The 19,784-nt window shown below is 47.4% G+C and overlaps 1 protein-coding gene across 18 annotated transcripts in view; it reads left to right on the forward strand.

The window, feature by feature from the left end:
• The first annotated feature begins 1,499 nt into the window (after positions 1-1,499).
• Positions 1,500-19,784, forward strand: part of ADGRL3 (adhesion G protein-coupled receptor L3) — a 635,479-nt gene continuing 617,194 nt past the window's right edge. For 10 of the 18 annotated variants that reach the window (XM_075929232.1, XM_075929231.1, XM_075929220.1 and 7 more), the window contains exon 1: positions 1,501-1,808. The gene's annotated coding sequence lies outside the window, so the exon portion shown is untranslated. Of the gene's footprint in view, positions 1,809-2,772; positions 2,794-19,784 lie in introns of those variants that run through there. The other 8 variants (XM_075929226.1, XM_075929223.1, XM_075929225.1 and 5 more) reach the window with 3 other exon arrangements.

Here is a 19,784-nt window from a genome sequence, read left to right on the forward strand (position 1 = left end):
TCTGAAATGCATCACTTTTGCATTTATCAATCCTGACTTTCACCTGCTAGTTGGTTGCCCAATCACCCAGTTTTGTGCGATCCTTTTGCAACTCTTCACGGTAAGCAAATTTGCATGGGGAAGTGATAGCAGAGAACTGACTGACTCATGGTATAATCTGATGGGCTCTTCCTGCTCCCTCGCTTTGTTTTCCTGCAGGAGCCCAAGCTTTTTGAGACAGGGGAGAGCTTTGCCTGCCATCTGCATCAACCCAGATTGGCTGCTATTCCTTAGGAGGCATGGCAGTGGGAGGCAGCCAATGAGAGGGATGTTTTGCTGTTTAGCATGACGGAACATCCTGCCATAGTGGCAGATTCTAAGACTGGCTCCCTCAGGGGCTAAGATCTGGTTACTTGTAGGCAGTGTAATCACCCTCCTGTAAAAGGAGTTGGCTGGATGGGAGGGAAAGTCCAAGGAGAATCAGGGGGCGTGTCTCATTCTCAGAGGGGGGCATGTCTGAGAGAATGGAGGGGAGAGCTCTGGTGGAGATATGAACATAACATCAGAATGGTCGCACTGGGTCAGACCAAGGTCCATCTAGCCCAGTACCCTGTCTGCGGACAGTGGCCAATGCCAGGTGCCCCAGAGCTAGAGAACTGAACAGGGAACCATCAAGTCATCCCTCCCCTGTCACCCATTTCCCAGCTTCTGGCAAACAGAGGCCAGGACACCATTGCTACCCAATGGCTAATAGCCACTGATGGACCTATCCTCCATGAATTTATCCAGCTCTTTTTTGAACCCTGTTGAATTTCTGGCCTTCAGAACATCCTCTGGCAAGGAGTTCCACAGGTTGATTGTGCATTGCATGAAGAAAAACTTCCTTTTGTTTGTTTTAAATCTGCTGCCTATTCATTTCATTGGGTGAAACCTAATTCTTGTGTAACAGGAACATGTAAATATGTTTTTCTTATTCATTTTGTCCACACCTGTCATGAGATGGTAAACCCTGGGAAACGGGGGGGGGGGGGGGGGAAGAGACTGGATGGAGGCCCGGTGAACGGAGCTGTGGCCAAGGACTAGGAGGTTTTGGACAACGCAGCCAGGAGAAGGGGATGGAGAGGGTTGGGGGCAGGTGCAGAGCATGGGCATGGAGTGCAGATTGCGGGGGAGGAAACGTGTGGGGGGGGGGCAGCGCTGAAGTGCAGGAGTACGTGGGGGGAGAGGGAGGAAGCCGGGCAGCGCTGCTCCTGGGGAGGGGGACATTGTGGGGCGGTGAGGGGGTCCCTTCCCCTCACTTCAACACTAATCCATATCCAGTGTGACTCGCATTAGAGCCCCCCCCCCCGAGCAGGCTGCAGCGCTGCAGGCAGGGCCAGGCACAGGCACCTGCCGGCCGCCCCGTGCCTCAGTTTCCCCCCGCTCGCCTCGCGCGGCCGGCGGGGGCAGGCGCCGCCCCGCCCCGCTCAGTGCGCCAGCCGCGCGGTAGGTGGAGCCCGCGTCCGCGCAGCCCGCGAGCGGCGGTGGCGGCGGCGGCGGTGCGGGGCTGCGGAGCCGGCGGGGCGTGCGGCGCGGGGGCTCCCGGCTGGAAGCAGCGGCCGCGGCCATGAGGAGGCTGCCGCCCGCCGGCCGCCGCTGCCCGGCGCGCTAAGCCGAGCCCGGGGTGGGGGCGCGGGCCGGGCATGGCTCTGCCGCAGCCCTGAGCAGCAGCCGCCACTCGGGGGGCTCCCCGCCCAGCCGGCCCAGCCCCGCTGCGCTCCGCGCCCATGGCCGCTGGCTGGCGCAGGCGGCTGCAGGTTGCCGAGGACGGGCGCGGGCGAGCAGGCACGGTAAGCGGCGGGGGGCCCCGCTTCCTCCCCTCCCCGGCCGGGCTGCAGCAGGGAAGCGCATCCCCGGCTCGCTCGGCTGCTCGCGGCCGGAGCGAGCCCCCCCAAATCCGCGCCGCGGCCCCGGGATGGGGGCTGGCGGGGCTGGCGCTCCCTCGCAGCCGGAATGTCGCCACTAGCAACGGTGCAGCCCCGGCGCGGCTGTGCGCTGCACCCCGCCCCCGGAGCGGCACCGGGCGGGCTGGCTGGCTGGGTGGGGGGCTTTGCCGGGGCGCTAGCTCTGCACCGAACCGCTCGCGACTCGGCTTCGCGGGCGCCCCCAGCCTCCGCTAGTTCAACCCATTTGGAAACGGCCGGAAAAAAGGCATCGCCGCGCGCGTGTCGCCGGGCAATGGTAGCGACAGCCCCGGCAGCCCCTGGCCCTTGTCTCCGCGGTCCCCGTCCCTGGGCTCCGTAGGAGGAGGCAGAATCCCTGCGCTCCCGCTTCGGATTCCATGCAGCCGGCTGCTCGGGAATGGTGGGCATGGCTGGGGACAAGGGAAGAGGGGAAAATGCCTTCTGCGGCGGAGAGGCAGCCTGCTAGTTCGCATTGCTCTCGGGCTTGGACTGATTGCTCCAAAGCAGTAGATCAAGATTTTCACAACCAAGCCACGGAGAGGGAGGAAAATCATCCTTCAGCCAAGTCTTTTGAAGGCTTCTCCATTATCGTTCCAAAATGCTGCCTAGCAGGACTGCTTAGCCAGTGCTAGCTGTTAGAGATTGAGACCTCCTGTGTGTGTTGTGGAGCCAATATAGCCTCATTTCCGGGGCTTGGGGTACGCGAATGTTTCTGCTATTCATTTTGGAAATAAAAAATACTTCTTGAGTTGTATGGGCTAGATAAAGTGTACAAGTTAAAGGGACCGTTGGGCAGGAAAGAAATCGTACCCTGTCCTTATTTAACAGCAAGACAAGAGGAAAAGCCGTGTAGCTGTACTAATGTTTGAAGGTTAGTGCTCTATTAAGACTTGTTTTTCTTAAGGTAGCAAAATTCACCTCAAATTTCAGGAGCCACCACCTTCATCGTGGTGATCCAGCTCCCTTTGTTGTGATTCAAACTGCTGCTCTTTTGGTGTTTGCTACAAGCCTTCTTTGGTTATTTAGCTGAAAGCACTAATGGTAACTGCATTGTCTCCTGTTACTACACCAAACCAAAACAACAACAAAATGAGCAGAGATGCAAATCCTTTGCCTATCCATTTCCAAATGGTCTGAGGTTCTTACAAGGAAAATACTGACGTTCGGCTCATTTAGATGAAGTAATATGTAGTCTATCTTGAGGGATGCATGGGGGAATTGGAAACCTTCAATATTAGCTTTAAAAAAGTGTGTTTAATTGCAATGCAAGTTAGCCAGAGAAAAAACAGTGCGCTGTAATTTTTGAATGTACAAGCAATTTAATACTCTTGAGCAAGTGTAAGATTGCAAAGTCTTCCTTTGGCTGGCTTGCTCCCTCAGGCAGGAGTTGGTTGTTGAAGGAACATGGAATGATTTGTTTCTCAGTCTAGACAATTTATCCCACATGTCTCCAGCGCTGTACATTTAAAGTTGTGGCATGACCTGTGTCCTTTGTTTCCTAGCAGCATGTGTGTCATAGTATTCATACATTCCACAGGTTGTGATGTCATCAGGGTTGTGTCCATCTCTATTCTAGAGTGGAGCAGAAGGTGATGCTGTAGGAGTGTTGGACTTTTATTTCCCCACTGCTCTTGTTAATTAAATTACACAGCACACATCCTGTTGCTTCCCTGAGATACAGTGGGTTGTGTTGTCTGCAGGCGATAAAAGAAGTGATTGCTTTGTTAGGTGCATGTTAAATACCAGCAGGTTTTTGTTGAAGAGGTAAGACCACCCATTGAATCTACTGACTGGACAGTGGTACATTTTGCATCTGTTACAACATAGTAAATTACAAAGCTATGTTCCTCAAGGCATTTCACAGTCTTGCTAGAGAAACCAGATTACCCTTCCCATGAAACAAAAATTGTAAGATCTTAAAAATTGTTAATTGTTAGCCTGTTAAATGTAATGGTGTTTTTTTGGGGGGGGTTGGGAAGTGTGTGTTGTTTTATGTGATTTTTTTTATTTATAAAGGTGTGGCATGTGCACCTCCTTAGCCAGCACTGTTGATTTATGAAACATAATTTCTAGTGATTTGAGAGGGTTGAAGAACATTAACGTAGATTTGTTTCCATTGTTTCCTGATTTCTTGAGGATTTATGGGCTTGGATGCCCTATAGAACAAGAGTAAAGCATCAAGAATGGCAAAATGTATTAGTATTTGGTGTTTCTGTAGCACTGTAAGCATGCATGACCTAAGCAATTGGTCACTGTGTCCAACCCAGAACGTTTTCCCGGCCTTCTGGATTTTTCACCTTGGGAGCACGACTAGGTATGGTACCAATAAAAACAACTGTGAGAGACAGAGAAGAGTGTGGTTATTGGAAGAGGGAGTGCTCTCTAAAGACTAGCACTGGGGTCATTTAGCAACTTGTGAGCTAAGTGAATATGGGAGGGTTGGTGTGCATTTACTAGTGGATTATTTTACACTGCACTTGAAATAAGGTGCAAAGACAAGTGAAGGAGGTGTGAAGGAGAGCCGGAAAGGGCTATAGAAAGCATCAGAATATGTAAATTAGCATGGCATTTTGACTGTAAATGTTAGCTGGACTGCAGCCTGCCCATTTAAGTTTCCCATGGATGCTGGCTCAGGTTTTCCCAAGAGAAATCCAAAGTTGCATGGTAGATGTGAATGTGTCTGTCCTTCTAGGGTGATTCTGGTGAGAGAACTCATTTTCTTGGCATGCCTCAATCTAGGCAAAATCCAGAAATGAAACTCATCAGCTTAATATGAGCTATGCTTAGGTCATGCTGGGTGTTGGGCCTCATAATCTTGATAGATTAATGGGGCAAGTTCTCAGGCTGTTAGATAGCATAGAAGTGAACACAGAGACCTGCCGCTCGTTTGCAGTAGTCATCGGTTGGGCTGCTTGCTGTAGTGGGATTAAAAGGCATTTACTACACATGCAAGAATTCATTGACCTCACTCCAGTTCCTTCAGCTTCTAGCTGGTCTGTGCTGATGTCCTTTCCCTCCCATAGCTGCCCAGTTGTGATAGTAAGAATACTGAAAATGCAGCCTAACCATACCTAGACATAGTAGTTTAAGTATTTATAGCATGATGAACCATGTCATGGCTCCGTTTGGAGCCATTTACTTTCCTATGGGATACTTATAGAACATTGGAACAAATAATTGATCATTCTTAAGTATGACCGAGCCAGCTGGTGATGCAAAGTTTTCACATCAGCTGTTGGGCAAGATTTTTCAAACTGTTGCATCCCCTAAGTCCTTATGTAGACACCTAGGCAAGTTTTCTAGTCTTCACAAGTGCTGAGCAACCGGCAGTAACCACCGAGTTGAGAAGATCTCCAGTGCTGCTGTGGGCTCAGTAGATATGACAATCAAGCCACCTACTTTAGGTGCCAAACCAGAGATATAGGAGCCTTATCTTAGGCGCCCACTTTGAAACTCTTGGCTATTGATTTATAGAGAGCCTGGCTCTTGCTCCAATCTTTGATGTGATTCCTCACATCCTAACACGGTCTTTTTATTGCCCGTACTGTGGCTCTGAGTTAGTTGTAGTTAGAGTAATGCACAAGATACCCATTTAAAAACACTTGTTATTTGTCATATTCCAGTGTGTTGGCCACAGTGTGTTGAAGTTGGTTTGTGCAAGGACAACTTTGGTCTTTGGTTTGGTTGTCCCTAATGAATACTGGCTTCTAGCTACAAATTCTTCACATGTCACCAATAAACAATTTCATTCCAGACTAGGCTTTTTTGTAGCATGTGCGTGTCGATGTGTTTTTCTTCCCCTAACGCCACCAGTGGCAAAACTTCCATTGACTTTAATGGGAGAAGGCTAGACTCTGTAATTAAGTTTCTGTCAGTCTGGAGCCAATGGGGTGAGGTGAGGCAGAAAAGAAATGTGATAAATTGATGGGCCCATTGGACCGGTCGTGAGTTCTTCAGTTCAGTGGTGTATATGAGGCGCTTGAAGCATGAAGGTTCAGCTTCAGGGCATACGTGTCGATTAATCGGTGCACCAAAGGTTTGTTTATGGCAGGTATTATCTGGCAGTCAGTAAAAAGTCAAATTTCTCGTCTCTGAACTACTTTTTCGATTATCCAGCAGCATTGTCCAACTGAACGTGCTCCGTTCATTTCCTCTAGCTGTGATTAGGATGACTTGGTGTATATAGACTGCAACAAAACACATTTGTAAATGTCTTTGTTGTGGACTGTGGTATGGTACAAATGAATACGGTACAATATTGCAAATCTGCCACCAGTTAATCACAATTTCATTGCCATATTTTTTCATGTATTCCTCAAACAATTGGCATACCCTTCTCAGGGAACACTAGTGAGTTCAGCAAGACTTGGATTGCAACTTGGAGGTTGGAAGGTGGAACATGTGTAAAAATGTGTATATATATATAAAAATGTGCATGAATATATATTTGACCATATAAGCCAATAGATCATTTTGTTGAGCTGTTGGAAAATATTGTGAGTTGTGCCACATCATCTGTACTTAAACACTTCAGTACAGAAATGCACAACATCTGAGAGTGGAGTCTGTAGAATATATTGTGTGCCATTGAAATAAATTCAGCTAGAAAACCTAACACAGATCAGGTCTTCAATTTCTGGGGTTTTGGAACCACTTAGAATGAACAGGCAAGATAGAGAAAAGAATAACTGTTGATCAAAATTGAAAAGGACTGGCACTCAAAAGAGACTTAGCTAGAGTACTATTTCAGATGTATTTCTATATATTTTCAGCATCACTGTTATAGAAGTTTTGATGTAATATCTTTGTAAGAAGCAGTATTTCAGTCTTAATGAACCAGTGTAAATAACTGAGAACTTGTAGTCTGCTATATGTATTTGAAAACAATATTTTATTTTTGAGACTAGTGAGAACTTAGAAATGAAAATCAATATAGATTCCTTTCATGACCCATGAAATCCAAACTTGCTTGGAGGAGAGTAAAGAAGTATTTAGAAGCTGACACATTCTGATCATATTAAAATATGCGTATGATTTAAATGACTACTTGTCATTAAGTTTACGTAGCATCTGCTACGTTATAGCATAACATTGTCAATTTTATGAAATGATATCTTTCATTTGGTAAATACTACAGTCAACATTTCAGCATTCAAGCAGAAGGAATTCTACTAATTATAAACTGGATACTTCAAATCTAACTCCAGCAAAACTTTGACTTCAGTGGAGACAAGGCTGGGTCCTTGGTTTCATTTTTCACGCTATTTTTGCTTTGAGAAGATTAAGCCAGATCCCCAACTGGATAAATTGGTATATACTGATTACACCATCCAAGAATCTGACTCATTGTGTCTGACTTCAGCTATGGGAATTGAATGTTTTCGAAACTGAAGTCAAACATTAAGACTTAAATACAGTAACCTGATTCTATAGAAGAATCTCCAAGATTGAGACTTTATGACCATGCAGAGTTACACTGAAGTCATTGGGACATCAGTATATGGGCATAAGGGTTTTTGGGTGATTCCTGCCTTACAAAGTATACATGGAAGTGGTTCTGTTGTAAATAGGTCCCTCATAAGGAGTTGAAATGTTTGATTCTGTTGCCCCAAAGTTGATTTCTCCTGTTCTGAAAAATGACCTAAAGGAGGTCTCCCAGAAAGTACTGTAAATCTCCCAGAAAGTACTTATGTTTTAATTATGATATATACATACCACAGAGCATGTTTTTAAAAAAGTATCAGTCTTCTTCCTAATGACCCTTTAACCCATACCCCCCAAACAACCACGTAGCTAGTAAGACGTAAATCTGTTGTTTGGCCTTTGGAAGAGGACTCTCTTCAAAATGAAAGCCATCAGAAAGTTTGGCTAATCCTGTGACTTCTGTTAGACATGAGGTAACCTAATTTTTCATTCTAACAATTGAAAATGGAAACACAATGCTGTTAGTTGAGAAGCTCTAGCTAGATCCAGTCCTGCTTTCTGTTTTAAAATGCTTTGACTGCTTCATGGACACTTTTGGAATTCTGCGGAGAGAGAAAATGTGGTTTGGCATTTTATTTTTCCCTTTGTTCCTTCCCTTATGTGTTAAAGATGCAGGTATGAAGTAAAGAAAAATCTTTGGACAAAATGCTCCCACATGGCTGCCTAAACTTAAGCACTAACTACCAAATATAGGCGCCTACAGAAAAGTGGCCCAACTTTTCGAAGCAACTGGCGAGCCACAGTTTTAGTTGAAGTCTGTATGGGCCCTTCTTTATGTACCCCGGCAGCCTCATCCCAGTCCGAAATGATTGGAGCCAAACCGTCTTCCATTGTGGTCAATGGGAATGTTTCAGTTAGCTGCAGCTGGAAGGGGATTGGAACTGTTATCTCATCGTGAATGTACATTTCAGAACTGCTATTGATGACATCCAAGGATGGACTTCAATGGAGGGATGCACTGCAAAGAGCCATTAATCTCTTGGAACATTTTGGAAAACAAAAAAAGACCATTAAAATGGACGACATTTTGCCAGCAGCAGGATTTTTGTGTATGTACCAATCATGTTTTGTTTTCAAGTTTATCACCAGCTTTTTAAGCTTTATATTGTTGGAGTTAACTGGAAATGGACAAAACCACACCATTAGGGATTCCTTCAGTGGATGGCACTCATACCCCCCCAAAAGTTTTCTTATGTTGTTGTAAGACAAGATGAGACTGTGAATCTCAGATGCCCAAGCTGATTTAAATTAGAATGGTGCTGGAGGAGTTCAGAATTAAACTTGTGCTGCTCTGGAAATAAGCAAATAGCTCATTTTGTGTGGAGAAATGAATAACATATTTTGAAAAGCTGGGAGTAAGACATTTATATCGACATACGCATGGCCCTGCTTTCCACTGGAACGAGGGAAAGGCTGTACGTTGAAGGACATAACACATGCAGCTTTGGAGCAGTTGACCTTTCTGAATGTACCATTTTTGTTGTGTTAGCGTACGCCACGAGGAAAGGGAAACATTAAGTACGACCGACACCCCCGTTCTGTTTGATCGGCTTGTGTTGCTGTTTACAAGACCTGCAGAGGCAGTGTATGTTGCTATTCAGTGCAACTCCAGAAACTGAGCATTAGCTTAAGCCTGTGAGAATAGGGGAGGGACCAGAGCCCAGTTTTTGATGATCTGCATGGGTGAGTATCCTGAATACTAAAATGCATTCCATTGACAACTGACCCCGCAAGGAGATTTTTTTTTTTCAATGGCTTCCTTTCCCCCCCCCCCCCCCACCTTTCTTCCCAAGAAACTATTCCAAAAGCTTGGGGGGAGGGGGAGAGAAGCCTCGTAGCCATCTTTGTGAGTTGATTTCACTGCTGAGTAGAACTGAAGAAGGTTTCAAAGATTGCATTTACTTCTTAGCTTTCACAGCATTTTTTGCCAGTATTTGGATTGCAGGCTGATGTTTTGTCATTTCAAAATCATGCAAATTCCTGTCAATTACTTCAGGGAGGGTGGCGTTCTCTTTTTTTTTTTTTTTTTTTTAATTTAGACTTAAATAATATGCTACTTGTATCAAAAATGGCTGCTATGTAAATTAACCCCCTTGGGTGTTGCTATTTATTTATTCAGTTAGGGTATGTCTACACTGCAGAGTTTTTTTGGAAGAACATCCATTTTTTTGAAAAAAACCCTTCACTTTATGTTCACACTGCAATCTCATTCTTTTGAAAAAAAAATTGAAAGAACGGAGGGGTTTTTCCAACATTGGTAAACCTCTTTCTACAAGGAAGACGCCTTTTTCTGAAAGAGCTCTTTTGGAAAAAGGTGTGTGTGGACAGGAAAGAGGGAGTTTTTTCGGAAGACGAGGAAAGACAGTGTTGTCGTGTCTTTGGAGCATTAGAAATGGACTTGCTCATAGATAGCTTATTTGTAGACAAGCGCTGTGTGGAAGAGGCCTTCTTTGTGGAACAGCGTTTATTTTGGAGTCTTGGCCTTCCCATGCACACAACTAAGGTGGTATTCCAGCAGTCCTAATTTGCCAAGAAATGCAGGTGGACAGCCCCTGGCCGTCAAGGACTTGTTCCTGCTGTTTGTTCTTCAGTGTTAGAACCTGCTCCCCTTAAGATGAATAGAGCTCCTTGCTCCATGAGCAGTTCCATTGATCTCAGAGGCTACGTCTACATGACAAGTTTTCTTGGCAAAAAATATGCAAATGAGGGACTGATTTGCATGACTCACAATCTCATTTGCATATTTTCTGTCAATCCGTTTTTGCGCTGGGTTTTTGCACAAAAACAAGCAATGTGGACATTTTCTTTTGGCACAAAACCCCCTTTTTCCGCAAGATCCTTATGCCCCAAAAAAGGAGGTATACCGATCTTGCGGAAAAAGGGATTTTTGTGCAAAAGGCAGACGTCCCCACTGCTTGTTTTTGCGCAAAAACCCCTAGCACAAAAATGGATCTGCAGAAAATATGCAAATGAGATCACAACTCATGCAAATGAGGCCCTCATTTGCATATTTTTTTCCAAGAAAACTCGTTGTGTAGACGTTGCCAGAGGGCGTACCCTTGAGAAGTAAGATAATGCTTGGTGTGAGACAGGATCTGGCCCTCCATTTTTACTCAGGCCTTATTAGGCTGGGCCCTAATGCCTTCTTCAGACGCTTCCCTGAGTCAGACGGGAGGGGAAAGCCTGGGTCTCCATTGAGTGCCCTGTTGCGATGGAGAATGTGGAACAGGGCTTCTGTAGCAGACTGGGCATGGTCTTGAGTATAGTGTTAAAGGGAGGGGATCCCTGTTGCAGGGGAGATAGTACAGTCTAGCTCTGTATTGTCCTTCCACCCTGAGCTTTCGAATGAGGGGCAAACTTGTCTCTCCCCGTAAACCCGGCCCTGTGGGGCCTTCCATAGACCATCATTCGGAGAAATCTGCTTGGGGGGTAGAGCTGTGGGTGTGGAGAATCCCACAGCTCTTGGGACTGCAGAGTACAGATCTCCAGGGTTGCCCCAAGTTCGTGTAGTTTTGAGGCAAAGCTGAGCTGTGTCTGTCTCTGTAGCATTGTTGGAAATGTGAAAAATTCGATCCTAGATCTAGTCTGAATATCACACCAACTTCTGTCGGTAACTGCTTTGTCTCCATCATGCCTCATGGTGGACGTCTGGCCAGCCGGTGCAGATCAGACAGTCCAGATTGCTTGGGCTGATTCCTACTGTGCTTAGGGGCTCCTCTTGCTGTGGTCAAAATAAGTGGCAAAGCTCCCATTGTGTGATCTGGTCATGATGCCTTACTCAGCCAAACTCCAGCTTACTGCAGTAGCTCCTTAACCAGTCATGAGTGAGCGATGGAGGCACGAAAGCTCTTTTGTGTCACTTACCTAGGGGGTTATAACATCTATGAAGACCTTGGTGGGAGTGGTTCCTTATGATCTGCTAAGGATATTCATTCTCTCACCCGTCTACACACAGTGTTGTCAATGAATAATATCACATGGCCTAAGAGTCTCGGTCATGGGCTAGGAACCTATTGTATTGTGCCTGCATGTCTGTCCTACTCGGGGAGAAAGTATGCAGCTGTTTGATTTCAAATGAAGAGGACTGCCATGGTATGGGCAAAACTATGATTAAGGGGCTTGAGTAGGCAGGTCCAGAGAGTAGCCAGCACTTACTAGAAACCCTAATTAGTAGAAATCCCATGTACGCTTGACCTTGGCTATTGAGTCAACCCTCAAAGAAGAAAGAACACTAAAAATTAGTATGCCGTCAACGCTGCACTTTTATTATTTGACGTTATTAAGCAAACTTGGTGTGTATTTCTTTTTTGAAGCGTTTGATTAAATGTGTGATCTTATCTTGCTGAAATAGCCCGCTGGGTTGCAGACAGTGGTGTTCAGAAATGAAATTTGTTTAGAGCCTCTGAACAGACATTTATTCAATGAGACCTTTCTTGAATAATAGATGACAGTGAGATAGCTGTGCAATGGTGGGTTTTTTCCCTGTGTAGAGGGGGTGGTGTGAGAGAGAGTGAACAGATCACACAAGTGCACAAGAGAGAATGGGCTGCATACAGGGGAATACTTTGTAGCAGAAACGTGAAACCTTGCAGTGGTGGTTGGTTGTCTCTTAGGTCCTGCTCCTGCAAGATGACATGTTTGCTTACCTTGCAGTGTACGTAGTGCTGTGTATGTATATCTATGGGTGGATCTAAAAAAACTATTGGTTTAATGAACATTGATAGCCTGGGGCGAGATTCAGCCACTATTGCTCACAGGATGGATGTAAACACTGCCCAGAAGAGCTAAATGGTTCAATGATTTGTTTAACTGGTTACCCGCTAGCCACAAGCAGTCGGGGGCTGCTCTGGTTAACTGGTTAGCCGATAAGCTTTAACCATTGGAATTGCCAGACGGGGTCAGACCCAAAGGTCCATGTAGCCCAGTGTCCTGTCTCCCAACAGTGGCCAATGCCAGATGCCCCGGAGGGAATGAACAGAACAGGGAATCATCAAGTGATCCCTCTCCTGTCACCCATTTCCAGCCTCTGACACACACAGGCTAGGGACACCATGCCTGCCCATCCCGGCTAATAAGCAATGAAGGACCTAACCTCCATGAATTCATCGAATTCTTTTTTGAACCCTGTTAAAGTCCTGGTCTTCACAACATCTTCTGGCAGGGAGTTCCACAGGTTGACTGTGCTGTGTGAAGAAAAACCTCTTTTTGTTTGTTTTAAGCCTGCTACTTATTAATTTCATTTGGTGACCCCCTGGCTCTTATGTTATGGGAACAAGTATATAACGTATTAACTTTCTCCATTCCTGTTATGATTTTATTCCTAGTTCACACCCAGTAATACTTCATGCATGGTTCTGATGGGTCTACTCATAGAGTATTAGTACAGGTGACGGAATCTGGCCCTAAGTATTTACATGCTACGTTAGATCTAATGGTGCTTAAATATGGACTCTAGAGAAATGTTCTTTTTTCAGCTTCTCCATGATAGTGTAGAGTCCAATAATACACAATCACAGGGCTTCTTTATGAAATCATGTTGCCATGGCATTCTCAATGCGGTATGTACTCATTCCTATGAAGTGGTCCATGGTATGTTCTCTGATGTATGCAATGTACGCACCCCCCCAATACAGTGTCCCATGTAACTACTAGGTTTGCAGAGCGTGGAGTGCTTAGGGTTTCCAGTGCTGATACATGGCTATGTGCCTTCCAAAGAACATGGAAGGAAAGTGAGCGGGGCTGAGAGTGACCATTAAACACCTGCTGAGCTCTGGAGGTGAGAAATGAGACTTTTCGAGCCACTTACGCTTTCCCTGTAAAAAGGACGTTTTTGAAAGAGAGTTTGCTCATGAGGAAGGAATCTTGGGAGCACCACTGCTGTAAAAGTGTGTCCTGTTCCCCCGGCTTCCCCCTGCACGGAGCAGCTGTCTGTGCTTTTCCTTCAGGGCAGAGTGGTGATTAAGTGGTTTTTCCTGCTAGAGAGAAAACCAAAAGGCACTTTGTGTATGAGTCAGTCGAGGGTGTGAGTTCCCTGCCTTAACGATAGGCCAAGGTGTGGGCTTTCCAATCCACTAGCATCGGCTGCTCCAGCTGCTGGCATCCTGCACTCTCCGGTTTGTTTGTCTGTTTCCTGTAAAGCTATATTAAGTTGGGTGGCCCAGACCCACGGAGTTACGCAGGCGTCACTGCAGCCCTTAAAACGCCTGCTCAGCTGCCACCTCACCTGAGGGACACCGAAACCACTCACTGCTGATCCATGTCCTATATATAATGGCCTGGCGATGGAAGTGTGTGGGGGGGGTGGGAGGGCGGGGGAGTAGCTCCTGAGTTCACCAGGTGGTCGCCTTTACCACCAGATGATCCAGCTGTTCTTTTCTTACCAGTTATTCACTCTGAAATGGAGCGGGAGAGGCTGGGGCAGCCCCACACTTGACTAGCCCGTAGCCCTGGGGTGAGAGTGCTCTCCTGAGGGGGCGGGAGACCCTGTTCAAACCCTTTCTGCTGCTTTGGCTGGGCGGGAGCATTGCCTTCTCCAGTGGCTGTGCTGAAGGTGGGCTGCTCCTCCAGCCGTTGGGTGTGGAGTGAGGCAGGCACCTCTCCCATTCACACAAGGAGCAGCCTCGTTAGGTGCCCAAACTGCCTGACGCCAGCAGAGATGATTCCGGGCTGTGCCTCACCAGTGGAGACGGGTGCGTCTTACAGCCCAGCTTGAGGCACTTGTCCCCGAAGGAGCTTAGCAGATGGGATTTGGGGTGTCTCATTCTAAGGCACCCGGCTTACCCCATGCATTGGATCGGGAGCCCAGGTGCCTATCTCGGACGTGGGGCACGACATTATTCCTGTCGCCTTGTAAAGTTGTGTGAGCATCACAGCACCTAAGTCCCTGGGTGGATCTGGGCCTTTGTCACTTCCAGTCACAAAGACATTTCTTCTTTTCTCCATATAACTCATCTCCAGGGGCGTGCTATATTTTCCTGGGGACTCGGCAGTAAGATTTGTGAGTCTGGGAACCTTGTGACTTTTGGCCTACCTGGGAGATGATTTCTCAGTCAGCCTCCTGGGAGAGTGAGTGGTGGTATCTCCGAGTGTATGGGACAGCGAGTCCTCTGCTCGTAGGGGACATAGAGGAACCCTTCCCCAAGCCTGGTTTTGAGGTGCCCACAAATCCACAGCTTGATATCCTCGGAGCCGTTCCTCCTCTCTAGGGAGCGTGGGAGTTAGAGATGGGGAGCCCCAGGGCATACCCTCGACATGTATGACCTCCAGTGGCTCATTGTACTGACGTTACTAACAAGGGCCTGCCAGAAACCACCCTGGATGGTGGTGGTAGGGGCAGGCCGGTGTTGACACCTGGGTGGAGCTGTGCCATGCCAATGGAGCTCAGGAAAGGAGCCCTGCCTTGTTACGCTGCAGGAACGTGATCACAGATACAGCCCTTCCTGGGGCACTGCTGTCTCTCCCTGTCACAGGTGCTGACACCATGGGTGCTCAGCACCCACCAGTGGGTCCCACCCATCAGCTGTGTAAGGGGCAAGGGAAAGGAATCTTTCCTCCTTGTCATTCACCTGTGTCAGGGGTAGGCCCTAAGGAGAAACCCTGCCTCTGGACACAGCCCTGCAAAGCCACGGATATCTGACTTACGTCTACAGCTCATTTTTATGCGTACAGGTATCCACGCAGCTACACATTCTGTGTCGAGAGCCCTGCACACGTATGTAAATCCACTTTATATCTGCAGGGCTCTGCAGAGCATTTTTGCTGCTGCAGATCCCCGTATTGTATCTAGGCAGGGCTCTGCCTATGGCTGAATTTTTACCTTAGAACCATTCTGTTAGCTTCACAGGAGATGTTTATGGTTCGGTTCCCTTCTGTCCTATTGAAATTGGAAGTCAGCAGATAAAATGAAGTGGGAAACATGGCTGCACTAAACCCTATTTGCCATTTAATTTTCTCTAGAAATACATGGCTTAATTAGGTTCTCCGATGGCCACCTTATAGGAAAATAGCTAAGCTGAGCTTCTGTACAAATTCTGGTAATGGGTTGCTGAAATTTTAATGCTCATTTGAAATAAAATGCACATCTTCATTTCTCCTCTTTAGGTGAGACGCTGGAGACCAGCAACGTTAAAAAGAAGTATTCACCTTTCCCGTTGTAGCTACTAACAGGGCTGTGGCATTACACGGGTCGCTGCCGAAAAAGGCAAAGGTGGCTTCAAACAGAGGAGTGAATTTCCTCTGGCCTCCAGTGAAGTTTAAAGGGAGTTAGGCTTTAATTAAAAAGAGGGAGTGCGGCAGTGTGGCGATTGGGTTTCGTGCCGTTAGTAGAAGTATGTGAGCATGGGCAAGTCCTGGCTAGCAGCCGGAGACTGCGGCTCCATCTGCAGCTGCCCCTTCCCCTTCTCCAGCGCTGTCATGGCCTGAGGCAGAAGAATTGCTTCCCCTGGCTGCTCCCTGCTCTGTCTTCCTCAGAGAGGCAGATACCTCGCCAGCCTCTCTTACCTTCCTTGTGGGGGCGGGCTGGGGGAGGGGTGGCTGCTTCTCCTTCCGGGCAGGGCCGGGGGAGCAGACAAGGGCACCCGGATTTAAGACAGGGACTGTGGTTGTGGTGGAACTGGGAGGCCCCCCACGCAGGGACACCACGGTTATGCAATGAGAAGAAAATGAACCGGGAGGGACGGTTTTTGACATCCGTCCTGGGAGCTGCCCCCTTTCCCCTATGTGGATCCATTGGCTTCACGGGGGTGTGAGTATTCTCCCGCTCTAGCCCTTAGTGAGTGCTCGCAGAGCAGAATAGTTGCACAAGGCCAGGTTCTGCCCCCTTCCCTGAGGCTGCGGTGCACGTGAGGACGACTCCTACTGATTCTCCTGAGGCTGCTCCCAGAGGAAGCTGCCTCCGCATAAGGGCAGTGAAATCCGGCCCAAGTTTGTGGACTGTCATTTGCTTTGGAAGGCTGCGGAGGGGAGTCCCTTCTGTGACAAGCTGACAGCAGAAGTGATGCTTCTGCAGCTGTGTGTGCAGGAGGCCCCTGGGCTGCGGTGTGCTAACAAAGCACGTTAAGGATCAGGTAATTGACTCGTCGGATAGTCGATGCATTTTTGCATCGACTGTTCGATTAGTCGATAGGGCGCTGCCACTTGGAAATGCTGCCAGGAGCCTGACGTCGGGCTCCCTGAGGAGTCCGGGGTCAGCAGGAGTCCTCCGCTGACCCGGGGCTCCACGCGGCATTTCAAAGCGGCAGTGCCGCGCCGAGTCCAGGCTCAGCCACTTGGAAATGCTGTGAGGAGCCAGAGGCCGGGCTTCCCGTGGCGTTCAAAGCGGCAGCACTGCCCGGAGCATTGCCCCAGGCTCGGTGTGGCACTGCCGCTTTGAAGTACCCCCTGCTTCTCCCCCCTCTTGCTGCCTCTGTCAGATAGAGGCAGCAAGGGGGGGTGGAGCAACTAGTCGACTAGTCCTTCACATCCCTAGTGCTAGCGGTCCCTGAATGGTCTGCCAGTCCATTTTCACAGGTGTGGGCCAAAACCCAAGAAAGCCCCAAACTACTGAATAATTGGTGACAGCCTGTTTGAACAAATGCCCATGGGCTGGATCTTGGGCCAAGGAGCCATCGGTGGCAGTGCCTTTTTAAAGGGTTTGCTTCGTCAGCCAGCTCCAACGCAAGGCAAGCGCGTGGCCATAAAATCCGGTGCAGAATGCAGCCGCACGCTGGCAGGTGGCGTGTTTTGTGGCGAGCTTGTTTACGCCATGCTGTGTGATTGGCTTGTGGGGCTCTGAGTGGAGAGCGGAGGGTTGGCATTGATGTAGAAAGCCCGAATGCCCAAATCCCCAACGGTCATTGGGCTCCTTATAGCCTGTGAAATCAATGAAACCTAGTAGCCTGAATACCTTTGGGCTGAATGGCTCACCAGCCTGCCTGCCTGAGAGATGCTGCCGCTCTCCTGGTGCTATAGTGAGTGCCTGGGCAGGTCTTGACACGCATCCTCCCTGCTTGGCAAAGGCTGCCGTCGGGAACTTCTTTGTGGGAGCCTTCCCCCCCCCCCCCCCGTGTGCTCCATTCCCTCCTCCCCTGGCCATCTTGTGGACAGTAGCTCGGGCCTGTGGCCTTTCTGTGGGGGCTCTGCAAAGCTCTCCTCCTGGAAGAACTGTGGAAGGAGCGAGCGCTGCAGAGAGAGCGAGGTGCAGGCAGGATGTGGAACGGGTTGCTCTTTATTCCCAGTGTTGTGGCTCCAGTCCAGTTGCCCCTGGACAGAACATGAGAGATGAAGTCAGAGCAAGCCGGGGATGGATTCAGCTTGGCCATGTGTTTTGTGAGGGAGCTGCTTGATTTATGCCCATATTGGTTACACTGAATTATTGCTGCTGAAGTTGAGTGTGGCTGCCTTGGGTGCAAATTAGACACCTGTTGTCATTTATTAAATATGTCCTCAATAGGCTCCTATCTGTGCTTGGCAGGAGAGGCTGTCTGGTCTCTGCTTAATCAAGTACTTCGAAGGCATCTATCACCTTGGTATTTATGGCCCCAGTCCTGAGTGTTTCTCACTTTGTCTTGGGGTGGAATGGGAGCAGTTAAAAATGTACGTGGTCCAAGGCAGAGCTGCTGCCATATTGTGCTCTGTACCCTCCTCGCCAGTGTCCTGTTAGTGATTGGCGAGGGAAGATCCCCTTGGTCTCAGGATCTTCATGTCCTTCTGGCCAGTGTTCCCCTGTCAGTAAAACAGGCTGGGATGTCCCAAGGGGCTTGGCCTCTCTCCAAACTGCTCTGTCGGCTTACAGTCCCTGCACCCCGTTCTCCAGTGCATTTCCCCAAGGGCTTTGTGAGAGCTGACCTATGGAAAGGTGATCTAGACAGACTGATCCTCCTGTCACCTGGTGAAATTATTTAAAGTAAGGAAGAGGAAATGTTTCCTCAATGGAGCCCCATAGAATAACAATCAGCATGAGTCCTGCATTGTGTGACATAGACCAGTGCTCTCTGTAGTCAGCCTTCAGCAGCTGGAGAGGCACTCCATCATCTGATGGAGATGCTGGGAGCCATACATTAATCACATCACGATGTCCTAATGTTTCGTGGCATTATTTGCATTGTGCTCTTCAGCAATATGCGGCGATGTTGCATAGTAGCAACAAGACATCAGCATGGATTGATGCAAACAGAGAAATGAATTCCCTTGCACTTCTCTACATTTTTTGCAAGGATGGGAAGAAGGGAGCCCTTGGGTTTGTTTTTAACCTATTCCCCTGAATATACATCGGTTTCACATGAATTTTGGAATAAGTCATCATTAGGAAATGGATCTGGTTATCTTTTCTATTGCTAGGGCTGTTTGCTTGGTGCTTTTAGCTCTGGTATTATGGAGACAGATTTCTTTTGCTAATTAAGATGAAACCTGCTTTCCCTTCTAAACCTGATTGTGGCTACATCTCTAAAATCCTCTAAAAGGTCCTTTTCCACTTCATATTTTGCATGTTTGGTCTCTAGCCAGCAGAATATTTTTTTGCCAAAATTGTGCAGTGATACAGATGAGTCATGTTTGAGATGGAGTTTGGACTTGGGAAAATAGGTCTTAATTGAGTTTAGAAAATTCTAGTCCCCCTACGCACATCTTATCTCAAAACTGGGTTTGCCTAGAAACTTCAAATAAAGTTGATCTAGCACATTCAATTTTGAGATGACTGGGCATAGTTGAGTAATAATTCATCAGTGCATCCGGAATGTTAGAATAGTCTGGAATGCAAGACTTGTGTGCTTTCACTTTTCAGAATGTGTACTTCAGCCGTTTTCCTAAGAAAGAGACAACTTTCAGATATAAATGTGGGATATTTGCAGCATGATGAAGTCAGCAAAGTTAAACTGGAAATAAGCATAGTTTTTTGAAAGAGGGTAATTAACCATTGAAACTGATTACCAAGGGAAACTGTAAATACTCTATCTGTTGTAACCTTTAAACCAACAATTTGAAAACCAATGGGCTTAATTAAGTAGTTGAGTTTGATACAAGTATCACAGGGTGAAATTTGTGTCCAGTGCTGGATTTGAAATTTGGTGATCATAATGGTCCCTTGTGGCCTTACAAATCTCTGACTTTGTAAAGAAAATTGAAACAAGACCCTAGAGACAACTGATCCTAATCCCTTGTCATTATTTGTGCTCTTGCTAGTGAACAGTGCAAGTTCTGTGTCTAGTCAGTAGAACTCTTACATGAATGTGGTTCTGCCGTGTTCGCACTCCTGTTTTGCTTGTCTTTTATGAATGATCCCATTTTTATGATGTGAATTGTTTATGGAAAGCAAATGTCAACATTGCACTGTGAGTGTGTGTGTGGGAATTGTTTGCCTGTTTGTTTGCTTAGAGACCAAAAATGGGATCATGGGAGTTCCCA

This window comes from Pelodiscus sinensis, chromosome 5 (genome assembly GCF_049634645.1).
Source record: "Pelodiscus sinensis isolate JC-2024 chromosome 5, ASM4963464v1, whole genome shotgun sequence".
NCBI classification, from domain to species: domain Eukaryota; kingdom Metazoa; phylum Chordata; order Testudines; family Trionychidae; genus Pelodiscus; species Pelodiscus sinensis.